Source organism: Lithobates pipiens, unplaced genomic scaffold (assembly GCF_037356315.1).
Source record: "Lithobates pipiens isolate NorthernLeopardFrog02 unplaced genomic scaffold, aLitPip1_a1.2 Scaffold_23, whole genome shotgun sequence".
In the NCBI taxonomy this organism is placed as follows: Eukaryota; Metazoa; Chordata; class Amphibia; order Anura; family Ranidae; genus Lithobates; species Lithobates pipiens.
The window spans coordinates 335,246,828-335,259,796 of record NW_027507785.1 but is presented as its reverse complement, the minus strand read 5'-3'; the positions used below and the strand labels follow the sequence as shown (position 1 = coordinate 335,259,796).

At 50.8% G+C, this 12,969-nt stretch overlaps 1 protein-coding gene across 2 annotated transcripts in view; it reads right to left on the bottom strand.

The window, feature by feature from the left end:
- SLC6A9 (solute carrier family 6 member 9) overlaps positions 1 to 11,773 on the bottom strand; it is a 198,284-nt gene extending 186,511 nt beyond the window's left edge. The window contains exons 1-2 of one of the 2 annotated variants that reach the window (XM_077450764.1): positions 11,677 to 11,773; positions 2,630 to 2,688 (exon numbers count right to left, since the gene is read on the bottom strand). The gene's annotated coding sequence lies outside the window, so the exon portion shown is untranslated. The remainder of the gene's footprint in view (positions 1 to 2,629; positions 2,689 to 11,676) is intronic. The other variant, XM_077450765.1, reaches the window with a different exon arrangement.
- Positions 11,774 to 12,969: the final 1,196 nt, after the last annotated feature.

The following is a 12,969-nucleotide window of genomic DNA, read 5'->3' as shown; positions in this document are numbered from 1 at the left end:
GATAGATGGACTGCGCTGGGATAGGAATGCAGATGGATGGATGGATGGACAGACAGAGGAGCACGCTGGGATAGGAAGGTGGATGGATGGATGGACTGCGCTCGGATAGGAAGGCGGAGGGATGGATGGATGGACAGACAGAGGAGCACGCTGGGATAGGAAGGTGGATGGATGAATGGACTGCGCTCGGATAGGAAGGCGGAGGGATGGATGGATGGACGGAGGAGCACGCTGGAATAGGAAGGTGAATGGATAGATGGACTGCGCTGGGATAGGGTGGACGGATGGATGGATGGATGGACGGAGGAGCACGCTGGGATAGGAAGGCGGATGGATAGATGGATGGATGGACTGCGCTGGGATAGGAAGGCAGATGGATGGACGGAGGAGCACGCTGGGATAGGAAGGTGGATGGATGGATGGATGGATGGACTGCGCTGGGATAGGAAGGCGGACGGATGGATGGATGGACGGAGGAGCACGCTGGGATAGGAAGGTGGATGGATGGATGGATGGATGGACTGCGCTGGGATAGGAAGGCGGACGGATGGATGGATGGACGGAGGAGCACGCTGGGATAGGAAGGTGGATGGATGGATGGATGGATGGATGGACTGCGCTGGGATAGGAAGGCGGACGGATGGATGGATGGACGGAGGAGCACGCTGGGATAGGAAGGCGGATGAATATATGGACTGCGCTGGGATAGGAAGGCGGACGGATGGATGGATGGACGGAGGAGCACGCTGTGATAGGAAGGTGGATGGATAGATGGACTGCGCTGGGATAGGAAGGCGGACGGATGGATGGATGGATGGACGGAGGAGCACGCTGTGATAGGAAGGTGGATGGATAGATGGACTGCGCTGGGATAGGAAGGCGGACGGATGGATGGATGGATGGACGGAGGAGCACGCTGTGATAGGAAGGTGGATGGATAGATGGACTGCGCTGGGATAGGAAGGCGGACGGATGGATGGATGGACGGAGGAGCACGCTGGGATAGGAAGGTGGATGGATAGATGGACTGCGCTGGGATAGGGTGGACGGATGGATGGATGGACGGAGGAGCACGCTGGGATAGGAAGGCGGATGGATGGATGGACTGCGCTGGGATAGGAAGGCGGATGGATGGATGGATGGACGGAGGAGCAGGCTGGGATAGGAAGGCGGATGGATGGATGGACTGCGCTGGGATAGGAAGGCGGATGGATGGATGGATGGACAGAGGAGCAGACTGGGATAGGAAGGCGGATGGATGGATGGATGGATGGAGGAGCAGGCTGGTATAGGAAGGCGGACGCACGTTAGCAGACAGCTGTGGATTTCCCTTGGCTGTTAACGGCTGACTTAGCTGATTAATTAAATCGCGTTTTCTTCTTTTGCGGCTAATCAGAGGAGTCAGTGGATCGTTCAGAGCCAACGCGACAAACGCAGGAACCGCAGCTGCCGTCCACAAACACACAAATATATTTAGAATGTACGGGGCGGGTGGGGGAGGGGGGGTCAGTGCGCGGACGGCGTCAGGCAATGGATAACGAGGAGAATTTGTTTTAGTTCCTCTCTCTGCGCTGCAATCAGCAATTAGTAAATCAGATTCTTCACAAGACAAAATCAGAGCGCCGTCAGCCGACCCGCGCCAAAGACTTCTACACGGGGCAGTCACATCCCCAACCTGCCCCTCTTCTGTGTTTTTGATTGGTGGGACAATTTCACGATCACTTCCTGTAATCTTTAACAGGTATCTAGAACCAAAATGTTTTTTTTTTCCATCACTGCGCAATCCGAAATCAGCCCGTCCAATCACAGTGCAATCTGAAATCAGCCCGTCCAATCACTGCCCAATCTGAAATCAGCCCGTCCAATCACAGTGCAATCTGAAATCAGCCCGTCCAATCACTGCGCAATCTGAAATCAGCCCGTCCAATCACAGTGCAATCTGAAATCAGCTCATCCAATCACAGTGCAATCTGAAATCAGCCCATCCAATCACAGTGAAATCTGAAATCAGCCCATCCAATCACAGTGCAATCTGAAATCAGCCCATCCAATCACTGCGCAATCCGAAATCAGCCCATCCAATCACAGTGCAATCTGAAATCAGCTCATCCAATCACAGTGCAATCTGAAATCAGCCCATCCAATCACAGTGCAATCTGAAATCAGCCCGTCCAATCACTGCACAATCTGAAATCAGCCCATCCAATCACAGTGCAATCTGAAATCAGCTCATCCAATCACAGTGCAATCTGAAATCAGCCCGTCCAATCACTGCGCAATCCGAAATCAGCCCATCCAATCACAGTGCAATCTGAAATCAGCTCATCCAATCACAGTGCAATCTGAAATCAGCCCGTCCAATCACTGTGCAATCTGAAATCAGCCCATCCAATCACTGCGCAATCTGAAATCAGCCCATCCAATCACAGTGCAATCTGAAATCAGTCCGTCCAATCACTGTGCAGTCTGTCCAGGGCAGTTGGTAGAAATTAAAACCTGCTCTGTATCATCCATGATTTATCCCCCCTCCCCCCCCCACCGACACCAACCAAGAGAATCACAGAGAAGATAAATGATACGGAGAAGATAAATGATACGGAGAAGATAAATGATACGATGTCTCCTCTACCTGAACAGAGTGAGGATTCGTCGGGCCGCCTCTCATCTGATTGGAGCTTCCCCAAGAAACTGGAAAAGGAAAAGAGATTCTTATTAATATCTCCGCAGAGATCACAGAGATCAGGCCGACATCAGGACACGGGGGGAGGGGGGAGGAGGGATTGCACACTTTTAAAAAAAATTACACAAAACCCCCAAAACAGGATATATTTTCTGAGATCCAAGACCCCAGAGAATAAAATGGTGGTGGTTCCAATTTTTTTTATTTTTTTTTTGTCACACGTTATTACAGCACAGGTCTAGGAAATGCAAAACTTCAGTGAAAAACACACAAAAAAATAAACGACCACATTTTGGTTAAATAAAAACGATGCCGTTGCCGAGTAAATAGATACCCAAAATGTCAAAGCTTACATTTATTTGCACCTGTGAATGGGGGACAAACTCCAGTCCCCGATATTTTTTATAGACGATCCATCAGAAGCCCCCCCTATAGGTCATCAATTTAGTGTTACAGAGGAGGTTTGGTGTAGAATTATTGCTCTCACTCCAGTGTGCACGGTGATGTGCAATTGACGGTTTCATGCGTAGTCGCCCCCGGAGCACGTCTTTACATTTGTATGTGTGTGTATGTATGTATGTATGTATGTATGTATGTATGTATGTATATATATATATATATATATATATATATATATATATATATGTAGGTGGGGGGGCCTCAATGTTTTGGGGGGGTGTCACAATTTTTTTTGCAAAAAAATATAATTTTTGTGTTTTTTTTTTCCATCACGTAGGGGACAAAAAGTGATGATTTTTGGGTGACAGGTTCTCTTTAATGCAACATCCAGGGTCTAAAAGACCCCCCAATGTCTCTGGTGTGCCTTTCCAGTGTACAGGAAGAAGGGGAGGGGACAAGCGGAGCCCTGAATACACGGCGGTGGTGGGGGGAGGAGTGTAGGAAGTGTCTGAAAGGTGGACTGTCTGTGTTTCCTCCCAGCAACCAATCAACTTCCCCTTTTCATGTTGCTGGGACAGGTTGAAAAGGAAAAAGGTTGGTTGCTGGTCGGGGGGGGGGGGGGGCACAAATTACTTCCCGCACTTCCTCTTCACCTAACCTATCCAGACCCACGCACTGACACAGGGGTCCCCACACCCCCCAAAGGGCCAGTGTATTGACTTTCAGGCTTTACAGGGGCCAGCGAGATTAGAAAATTGGAGTAGACAATGCCCCATTGTTGGTGTCAGTGAGAGAAATGGTGCCCCACTGTTGGTGTCAGTGGGAGAAATGGTGCCCCACTGTTGGTGTCAGTGGGAGAAATGGTGCCCCATTGTTGGTGTCAGTGGGAGAAATGGTGCCCCATTGTTGGTGTCAGTTGAAGGAATAGCGCCCCAAGGGCAGGCAATCTTCTTAAGCAGATAATTAATCATTGTGTGCTTAAATTAAAAATTATTATAAAATGTTACATAACAGAAATTATTATTTTCTAAAATAAATAATTATGTATAAATCTTTGTCCATTTATTTCTTAAGAATATATATTTAAAATGTGTGGAAAATGAGACCAAAACTCCACTGCTGCAAATGCATTTAGTTGAAGTCTCTCCTTCCACATATTTTCATATTAATAATGACAACAATAATAAAAAATAAAAAAATAGTGGTAATAATAATAATTATTATATCCTATATATGGTTATTATGTTATTTATTTCTGTACTTTATAAAACAGATTTATTTTAGTCTACACACCTCTCACCTCTCCCCTATCGCACCTCACACCTATCGCACCTCACACCTATCGCACCTCACACCTCTCACCTATCGCACCTCTCACCTATCGCACCTCACACCTATCGCACCTCTCACCTATCGCACCTCACACCTATCGCACCTCTCACCTATCGCACCTCACACCTCTCACCTATCGCACCTCTCACCTATCGCACCTCTCACCTATCGCACCTCACACCTATCGCACCTCACACCTATCGCACCTCACACCTATCGCACCTCACACCTATCGCACCTCTCACCTATCGCACCTCACACCTATCGCACCTCACACCTATCGCACCTCACACCTATCGCACCTCACACCTATCGCACCTCACACCTATCGCACCTCTCACCTATCGCACCTCACACCTATCGCACCTCATACCTATCGCACCTCTCACCTATCGCACCTCTCACCTATCGCACCTCACATCTATCGCACCTCACACCTATCGCACCTCATACCTATCGCACCTCTCACCTATCGCACCTCATACCTATCGCACCTCTCACCTATCGCACCTCTCACCTATCGCACCTCTCACCTATCGCACCTCACACCTATCGCACCTCTCACCTATCGCACCTCTCACCTATCGCACCTCATACCTATCGCACCTCTCACCTATCGCACCTCACACCTATCGCACCTCTCACCTATCGCACCTCATACCTATCGCACCTCTCACCTATCGCACCTCATACCTATCGCACCTCTTACCTATCGCACCTCTCACCTATCGCACCTCTCACCTATCGCACCTCACACCTATCGCACCTCACACCTATCGCACCTCTCATCTATCGCACCTCACACCTATCGCACCTCTCACCTATCGCACCTCATACCTATCGCACCTCTCACCTATCGCACCTCATACCTATCGCACCTCTTACCTATCGCACCTCTCACCTATCGCACCTCTCACCTATCGCACCTCACACCTATCGCACCTCACACCTATCGCACCTCTCATCTATCGCACCTCACACCTATCGCACCTCTCACCTATCGCACCTCACGCCTATCGCACCTCTCACCTATCGCACCTCACACCTATCGCACCTCTCACCTATCGCACCTCACACCTATCGCACCTCTCACCTATCGCACCTCTCACCTATCGCACCTCTCCCCTCTCACCTATCGCACCTCTCACCTATCGCACCTCACACCTCAAACCTATCGCACCTCTCACACCTCTCCCCTATCGCACCTCTCCCCTATCGCACCTCTCACCTATCGCACCTCTCCCCTCTCACCTATCGCACCTCTCACCTATCGCACCTCACACCTATCGCACCTCTCACCTCTCGCACCTCTCCCCTCTCACCTATCGCACCTCTCACCTATCGCACCTCACACCTCTCACCTATCGCACCTCTCCCCTATCGCACCTCACACCTCTCACCTATCGCACCTCACACCTATCGCACCTCACACCTATCGCACCTCTCCCCTCTCACCTATCACACCTCTCCCCTACCACACCTCGCGCCTCTCACCTATCGCACATCACACATCACACCTATCCCCTATCACCTATCTCACCTATTGCACATCTCACCTCTCACCACCCACCTCGCACATCTCACATGGGTTTGTGGTCACAAGGGACCAAATGACATCCTTCCGTTGTGTTCCCTATTTGTGAACATCCCTCGGCCTGGGGCATGGGACTCGGATACGGAACATTTATCATGCAAATTAACTACAAAATTAGACGCACATCACAAATCAGTCCTCTCCATTAACAAATTGCATGTGACCTGCATATCCCTGACCCCCCCCCCCCCCCCCTGTGATCCTGGGCAACACAGACAGCTCTGAAAAAGTCATGCTGTGGATCACAATGATTTTCAATTAAAAATTTGAATTAGCCGGGGCGGCTTTATATTTTTCGTGGCGCTGATTTAGAGGAATCTCTCTGATGCTCTAAGTTAGCTCCGGAACAAAATCAGCCTGCTGAATTCTTATAGTACCTCTGACTCATAAATATAATAATATGAATATTATTTATAAGCAAATAAATAATATTAAAAATAAATACATTTAAAAAATGATATCATTCTGATATTATAAATAAATATATTTAATAATGGTAATATTATCAGTGAATAAGTTATTATAAATAAGTAAAAAAAAAACAATATTATTCTAAATAAATATTATCATATCAATATTATAAATATATTTAATAAATGGTAATATTATAAAAAAAATCTAATAATAGCAATATAAATAAGTAAAAAAAAAAAAAAAAAGCAAAAACAATAAAACTCATCATATTGATATATTATAAATAAATCTATTTAATAATGGCAATATTATCAAGATATAAGTTAATATAAATAATTTAAAAAATATATAAAAACAATATTATTAGAAATAATTGTCATATTTGTATTATAAATATATTTAATAATGGTAATATTATAAAGAAAATCTAATAATATTAATAATAGAAATAAGTTAAAAAAATTAAAAACAATAAAATAAAATTGTATCATATTGATATTATAAATAAATCTATTTAATAATGGCAATATTATAAATAATGTTAATATTTTAAATAAGACAATATATATATATATATATTATAAATAAATATTACCACATTTATATTAACAATGAATGCTATTAATGGTAAAATGATAAAAGTATTATTATAAATATAATAATATTAATATTACAAAAAATGTATACAATTGTTAAAATTAATATTATAAATAAATGTATCATATAAATAAATCTGTCTCTCGGTATCTCACTGTGCGGCAAAATGAATCAATTATCCCCCAATGTTCCCCAATGGCGGAACGCAGACAACAGATGTAACTAGAATACTCAAAATATTATTATTATTTTATTTATTTGATATTTCTCTCCACAGTGACATGCAGATGAAGATTTCCTGTAACATGGGCAGTGATACAGAGAGATTTTTTTTCTCAGCATTTAAAGGAAAATAATAATGACAAAAAGCAAAAGAGAAATAGAGAAATTTCTGTCGCCCTGTGCGGCCGCAACTACGGAGGTTTACCATGAGTGACGCGGCGCTCGGACAGGCGTGAAGGCACCATCAGATTTTATGGGGAAGAATGATGGACCCTCTCTATGGACAGCACTGAACCTCTCTGTATGGACAGAACTGACCCTCTCTATGGACACCACCGACCCTCTCTATGGACACCACCGACCCTCTCTATGGACAGAATTGACCCTCTCTATGGACACCACCGACCCTCTCTATGGACAGAATTGACCCTCTCTATGGACACCACCGACCCTCTCTATGGACACCACCGACCCTCTCTATGGACAGAATTGACCCTCTCTATGGACTCCACAACCCTCTCTATGGACACCACCGAACCTCTCTTTGGACAGAACTGATCTTCTTACAAGATCTCAGAAATAGAATCATTGTATCAAACACCAACTGCATATCACACTCCACTCATCATCTTCTAACATTCTCTCCCCTCTGATCAATGTGTGTTACAATGTATCGGTGCGGATGTCAGTGTCCGGGATGTCGGTGTCGGGGATGTCAGTGCAGGGGATGTCGGTGTCGGGGATGTCAGTGCAGGGGATGTCGGTGCAGGGGATGTCGGTGTCGGTGCTGTGCCGGGCGGTGATCTCGGAGGTCGGTCCGGGATGTGAAGATTTCGCTCCGTCTGGTACTGAGAGTTTCATCATCTGCCACGTGGTGCTTCTGTTGTGCTGACAGACCCCGCCCCCTACACATGGTATGGAAAATTACTGGAGAGAATAGAGAGCCCAACACTGCCAGGGACACAGAGAGCCCAGCACTGCCAGGGACACAGAGAGCCCAACACTGCCAGGGACACAGAGAGCCCAACACTGCCAGGGACACAGAGAGCCCAACACTGCCAGGGACACAGAGAGCCCAGCACTGCCAGGGACACAGAGAGCCCAACACTGCCAGGGACACAGAGAGCCCAACACTGCCAGGGTCACAGAGAGCCCAACACTGCCAGGGACACAGAGAGCCCAGCACTGCCAGGGACACAGAGAGCCCAGCACTGCCAGGGACACAGAGAGCCCAACACTGCCAGGGACACAGAGAGCCCAGCACTGCCAGGGACACAGAGAGCCCAACACTGCCAGGGACACAGAGAGCCCAGCACTGCCAGGGACACAGAGAGCCCAACACTGCCAGGGACACAGAGAGCCCAACACTGCCAGGGACACAGAGAGCCCAACACTGCCAGGGACACAGATAATTCATCTTCCGTCATTGTGAGTCCAATCCTCATCATCATCCTGATCCTCATCATCATCCTCATCACCATCATCCTCATCATCATCACCATCATCCTCATCACCAACATCATCATCATCATCCTCATCAACTTCATCATCACTATCCTCATCACCATCATGATTATCATCAACATAATCCTCATCATCATCCTCATCCTTATCATCAATATAATCCTCATCATCATCATCCTCATCCACACCCTAAACCCAGGACTCAGACCCCAAACAGTGTGCAGATCCCAGACTGCCCCCCCCCCCCCAACAATGCAAAGACCCCAGAATGACTCCGCAAATATTATGTAGCACCCCGACTGACACCCCACATAGAGTACCGATCCCAGACTGACACCCCATACAGTGTAGCCCCCCAGACTGACACCTCATACAGCGTGGTCCCCCAGACTGACACCTCATACAGCGTGGTCCCCAGACTGACACCTCATACAGCGTGGTCCCCCAGACACACCTCGTAAAGCGTGGTCCCCCCAGACTGACACCTCATACAGCATGGTCCCCCAGACTGACACCTCATACAGCGTGGTCCCCCAGACTGACACCTCATACAGCGTGGTCCCCCCAGACTGACACCTCATACAGCGTAGTCCCCCAGACTGACACCTCATACAGCGTGGTCCCCCAGACTGACACCTCATACAGCGTGGTCCCCCAGACTGACACCTCATACAGCGTGGTCCCCCCAGACTGACACCTCATACAGCGTGGTCCCCCCAGACTGACACCTCATACAGTGTGGTCCCCCAGACTGACACCTCATACAGCGTGGTCCCCCAGACTGACACCTCATACAGCGTGGTCCCCCAGACTGACACCTCATACAGCGTGGTCCCCCCAGACTGATACCTCACACAGCGTGGTCCCCCCAGACTGACACCTCATACAGCGTGGTCCCCCAGACTGACACCTCATACAGCGTGGTCCCCCAGACTGACACCTCATACAGCGTGGCCCCCCCAGACTGACACCCCATACAGCGTGGTCCCCCAGACTGACACCTCATACAGCGTGGTCCCCAGACTGACACCTCATACAGCGTGGTCCCCCAGACACACCTCGTAAAGCGTGGTCCCCCCAGACTGACACCTCATACAGCGTGGTCCCCCAGACTGACACCTCATACAGTGCTGTCCCCCTAGTCTGACACCCCATACAGTGTGGTCCCTCCAAACTGACACCTCAAACAGCGTAGTAACCCCAGACTGACACCCCAAACAGCGTAGTCCCCCCCGACTGACACCTAATACAGCGTGGTCCCCCAGACTGACACCTCATACAGCGTGGTCCCCCAGACTGACACCCCATACAGTGCTGTCTCCCTAGTCTGACACCCCATACAGCGTGGTCCCTCCAAACTGCCGCCTCATACAGCGTAGTAACCTCAGACTGACACCCCATACTGCGTGGTCCCCTCTGACTGACACCCCATACAGCGTGGTCCCCTCTGACTGACACCCCATACAGCGTGGTCCCCCAGACTGACACCTCATACAGCGTGGTCCCCCCAGACTGACACCCCATACAGCGTGGTCCCCCTAGACTGACACCTCATACAGCGTGGTCCCCCAGACTGACACCCCATACAGCGTGGTCCCCCTAGACTGACACCTCATACAGCGTGTCCCCCAGACTGACACCCCACACAGCGTGGTCCCCCTAGACTGACACCTCATACAGCGTGGTCCCCCAGACTGACACCCCATACAGCGTGGTCCCCCAGACTGACACCCCATACAGCGTGGTCCCCCAGACTGACACCCCATACAGTGAGGTCCCCCCAGACTGACACCCCATACAGCGTGGTCCCCCAGACTGACACCCCATACAGCGTGGTCCCCTCTGACTGCCACCCCATACAGCGTGGTCCCCCCAGACTGACACCCCATACAGCGTGGTCCCCCAGATTGACACCTCATACAGCGTGGTCCCCCAGGCTGACACCCCATACAGCGTGGTCCCCTCTGACTGACACCCCATACAGCGTGGTCCCCCCAGACTGACACCCCATACAGCGTGGTCCCCCAGATTGACACCTCATACAGCGAGGTCCCCCCAGACTGACACCCCATACAGCATGGTCCCCCCAGACTAACACCCCATACAGCGTGGTCCCCAAGACTGACACCCCATACAGCGTGGTCCCCCCAGATTGACACCCCATAAAGCGTGGTCCCCCAGACTGAAACCCATACAGCGTGGTCCCCCCAGACTGACACCCCATACAGCGTGGTCCCCCCAGACTGACACCTCACACAGCGTGGTCCCCCCAGACTGACACCCCATACAGCGTGGTCCCCCCAGATTGACACCCCATAAAGCGTGGTCCCCCAGACTGAAACCCATACAGCGTGGTCCCCCCAGACTGACACCTCATACAGCGTGGTCCCCCCAGACTGACACCCCATACAGCGTGGTCCCCCCAGACTGACACCTCATACAGCGTGGTCCCCCCAGACTGACACCTTATACAGCGTGGTCCCCCCAGACTGACACCTTATACAGCGTGGTCCCCCAGACTGACACCTCATACAGCGTGGTCCCCCCAGACTGACACCTCATACAGCGTGGTCCCCCAGACTGACACCTCATACAGCGTGGTCCCCCAGACTGACACCTCAGACTAATAACTCACACAGTGTGCACCCCCCAGTCCCGGCAGGTCCTGCAGTTCTGGGTTTCTTGGAGAAGTATCCACAGGTCCCGGTGATGTTTGGCAATGTCAGATGAATCTTTGCGGGTGACAATGTGCAGATCTCCCCCGGTGGGTGACAACGACCCACCAGGACAGGCAGGTGAGCGGTGTATATACAGGCAGGGGAGGGGTGTATATACAGGCAGGTGAGGGGAGTATATACAGGCAGGTGAGAGGTGTATATACAGATTATACAGATAGGTGAGTGTATATACAAACAGGTGAGGGGTGTATATACAGGCAGGGGAGGGGTGTATATAAAGACAGGGGGCCGCTTACCATGCTGCAGCGCCCGGTCCTCAGTCTCTGGAGCTCTCACTGGCCCCAAACTGTCACTGAGAGGCTTTTTCTTAAAGGCAAAGTTGCATCATCCAGCAACAAGGACAGCCCCATATTCAGGAGGTCCTCCTCCCCCCCCCCAGCTCCTCCTGCTGCTGTCACGGAACGATCCGTCCATTGTACAGACTGTATGTGTGCGGAATACCAACTCTGCTCCCCCTGTGCTATCCAGACTGGGGGCTCTGCTCCTCCTGTGCTGTCCAGACTGGGGGCTCTGCTCTCCCTGTGCTATCCAGACTGGGGGCTCTGCTCCTCCTGTGCTGTCCAGACTGGGGGCTCTGCTCCTCCTGTGCTATCCAGACTGGGGGCTCTGCTCCTCCTGTGCTATCCAGACTGGGGGCTCTGCTCCCTCTGTGCCATCCAGACTGGGGGCTCTGCCCCTCCTGTGCTATCCAGACTGGGGGCTCTGCTCCCTCTGTGCCATCCAGACTGGGGGCTCTGCCCCTCCTGTGCTATCCAGACTGGGGGCTCTGCTCCCCCTGTGCTATCCAGACTGGGGGCTCTGCTCCCCCTGTGCTATCCAGACTGGGGGCTCTGCTCCTCCTGTGCTATCCAGACTGGGTGCTCTGCTCCCTCTGTGCCATCCAGACTGGGGGCTCTACTCTGCCTGTGCTATCCATACTGGGGGCTCTGCTCCTCCTGTGCTATCCAGACTGGGGGCTCTGCTCCTCCTGTGCTGTCCAGACTGGGGGCTCTGCTCCTCCTGTGATGTCCAGACTGGGGGCTCTGCTCTCCCCGTGCTATCCAGACTGGTGTCTCTGCTTCTCCTGTGCTGTCCAGACTGGAGGCTCTGCTCCCCCTGTGCTGTCCAGACTGGGGGCTCTGCCCCTCCTGTGCTATCCAGACTTGAGTCTCTGCTCCTGCTGTGATATCCAGACTGAGGGCTCTGCACCTCCTGTGCTGTCCAGACTGGGGGCTCTGCTCTCCTTGTGCTATCCAGACTGGGGACTCTGCCCCCTCCTGTGCTATCCAGACTGGGGGCTCTGCCCTCCCTGTGATATCCAGACAGGAGGCTCTGCTCTTTTACTGTGCTGTCCAGACTGGGGGTTCTGCTCTCCTTGTGCTATCCAGACTGGGGGCTCTGCTCCTTCTGTGCTGTCCAGACTGGGGGCTCTGCTCCTCCTGTGATGTCCAGACTGGGGGCTCTGCTCCTCCTGTGCTGACCAGACTGGGGGCTCTGCTCTCCCTGTGCTGTCCAGACTGGTGGCTCTGCTTCCCCTGTGCTGTCCAGAC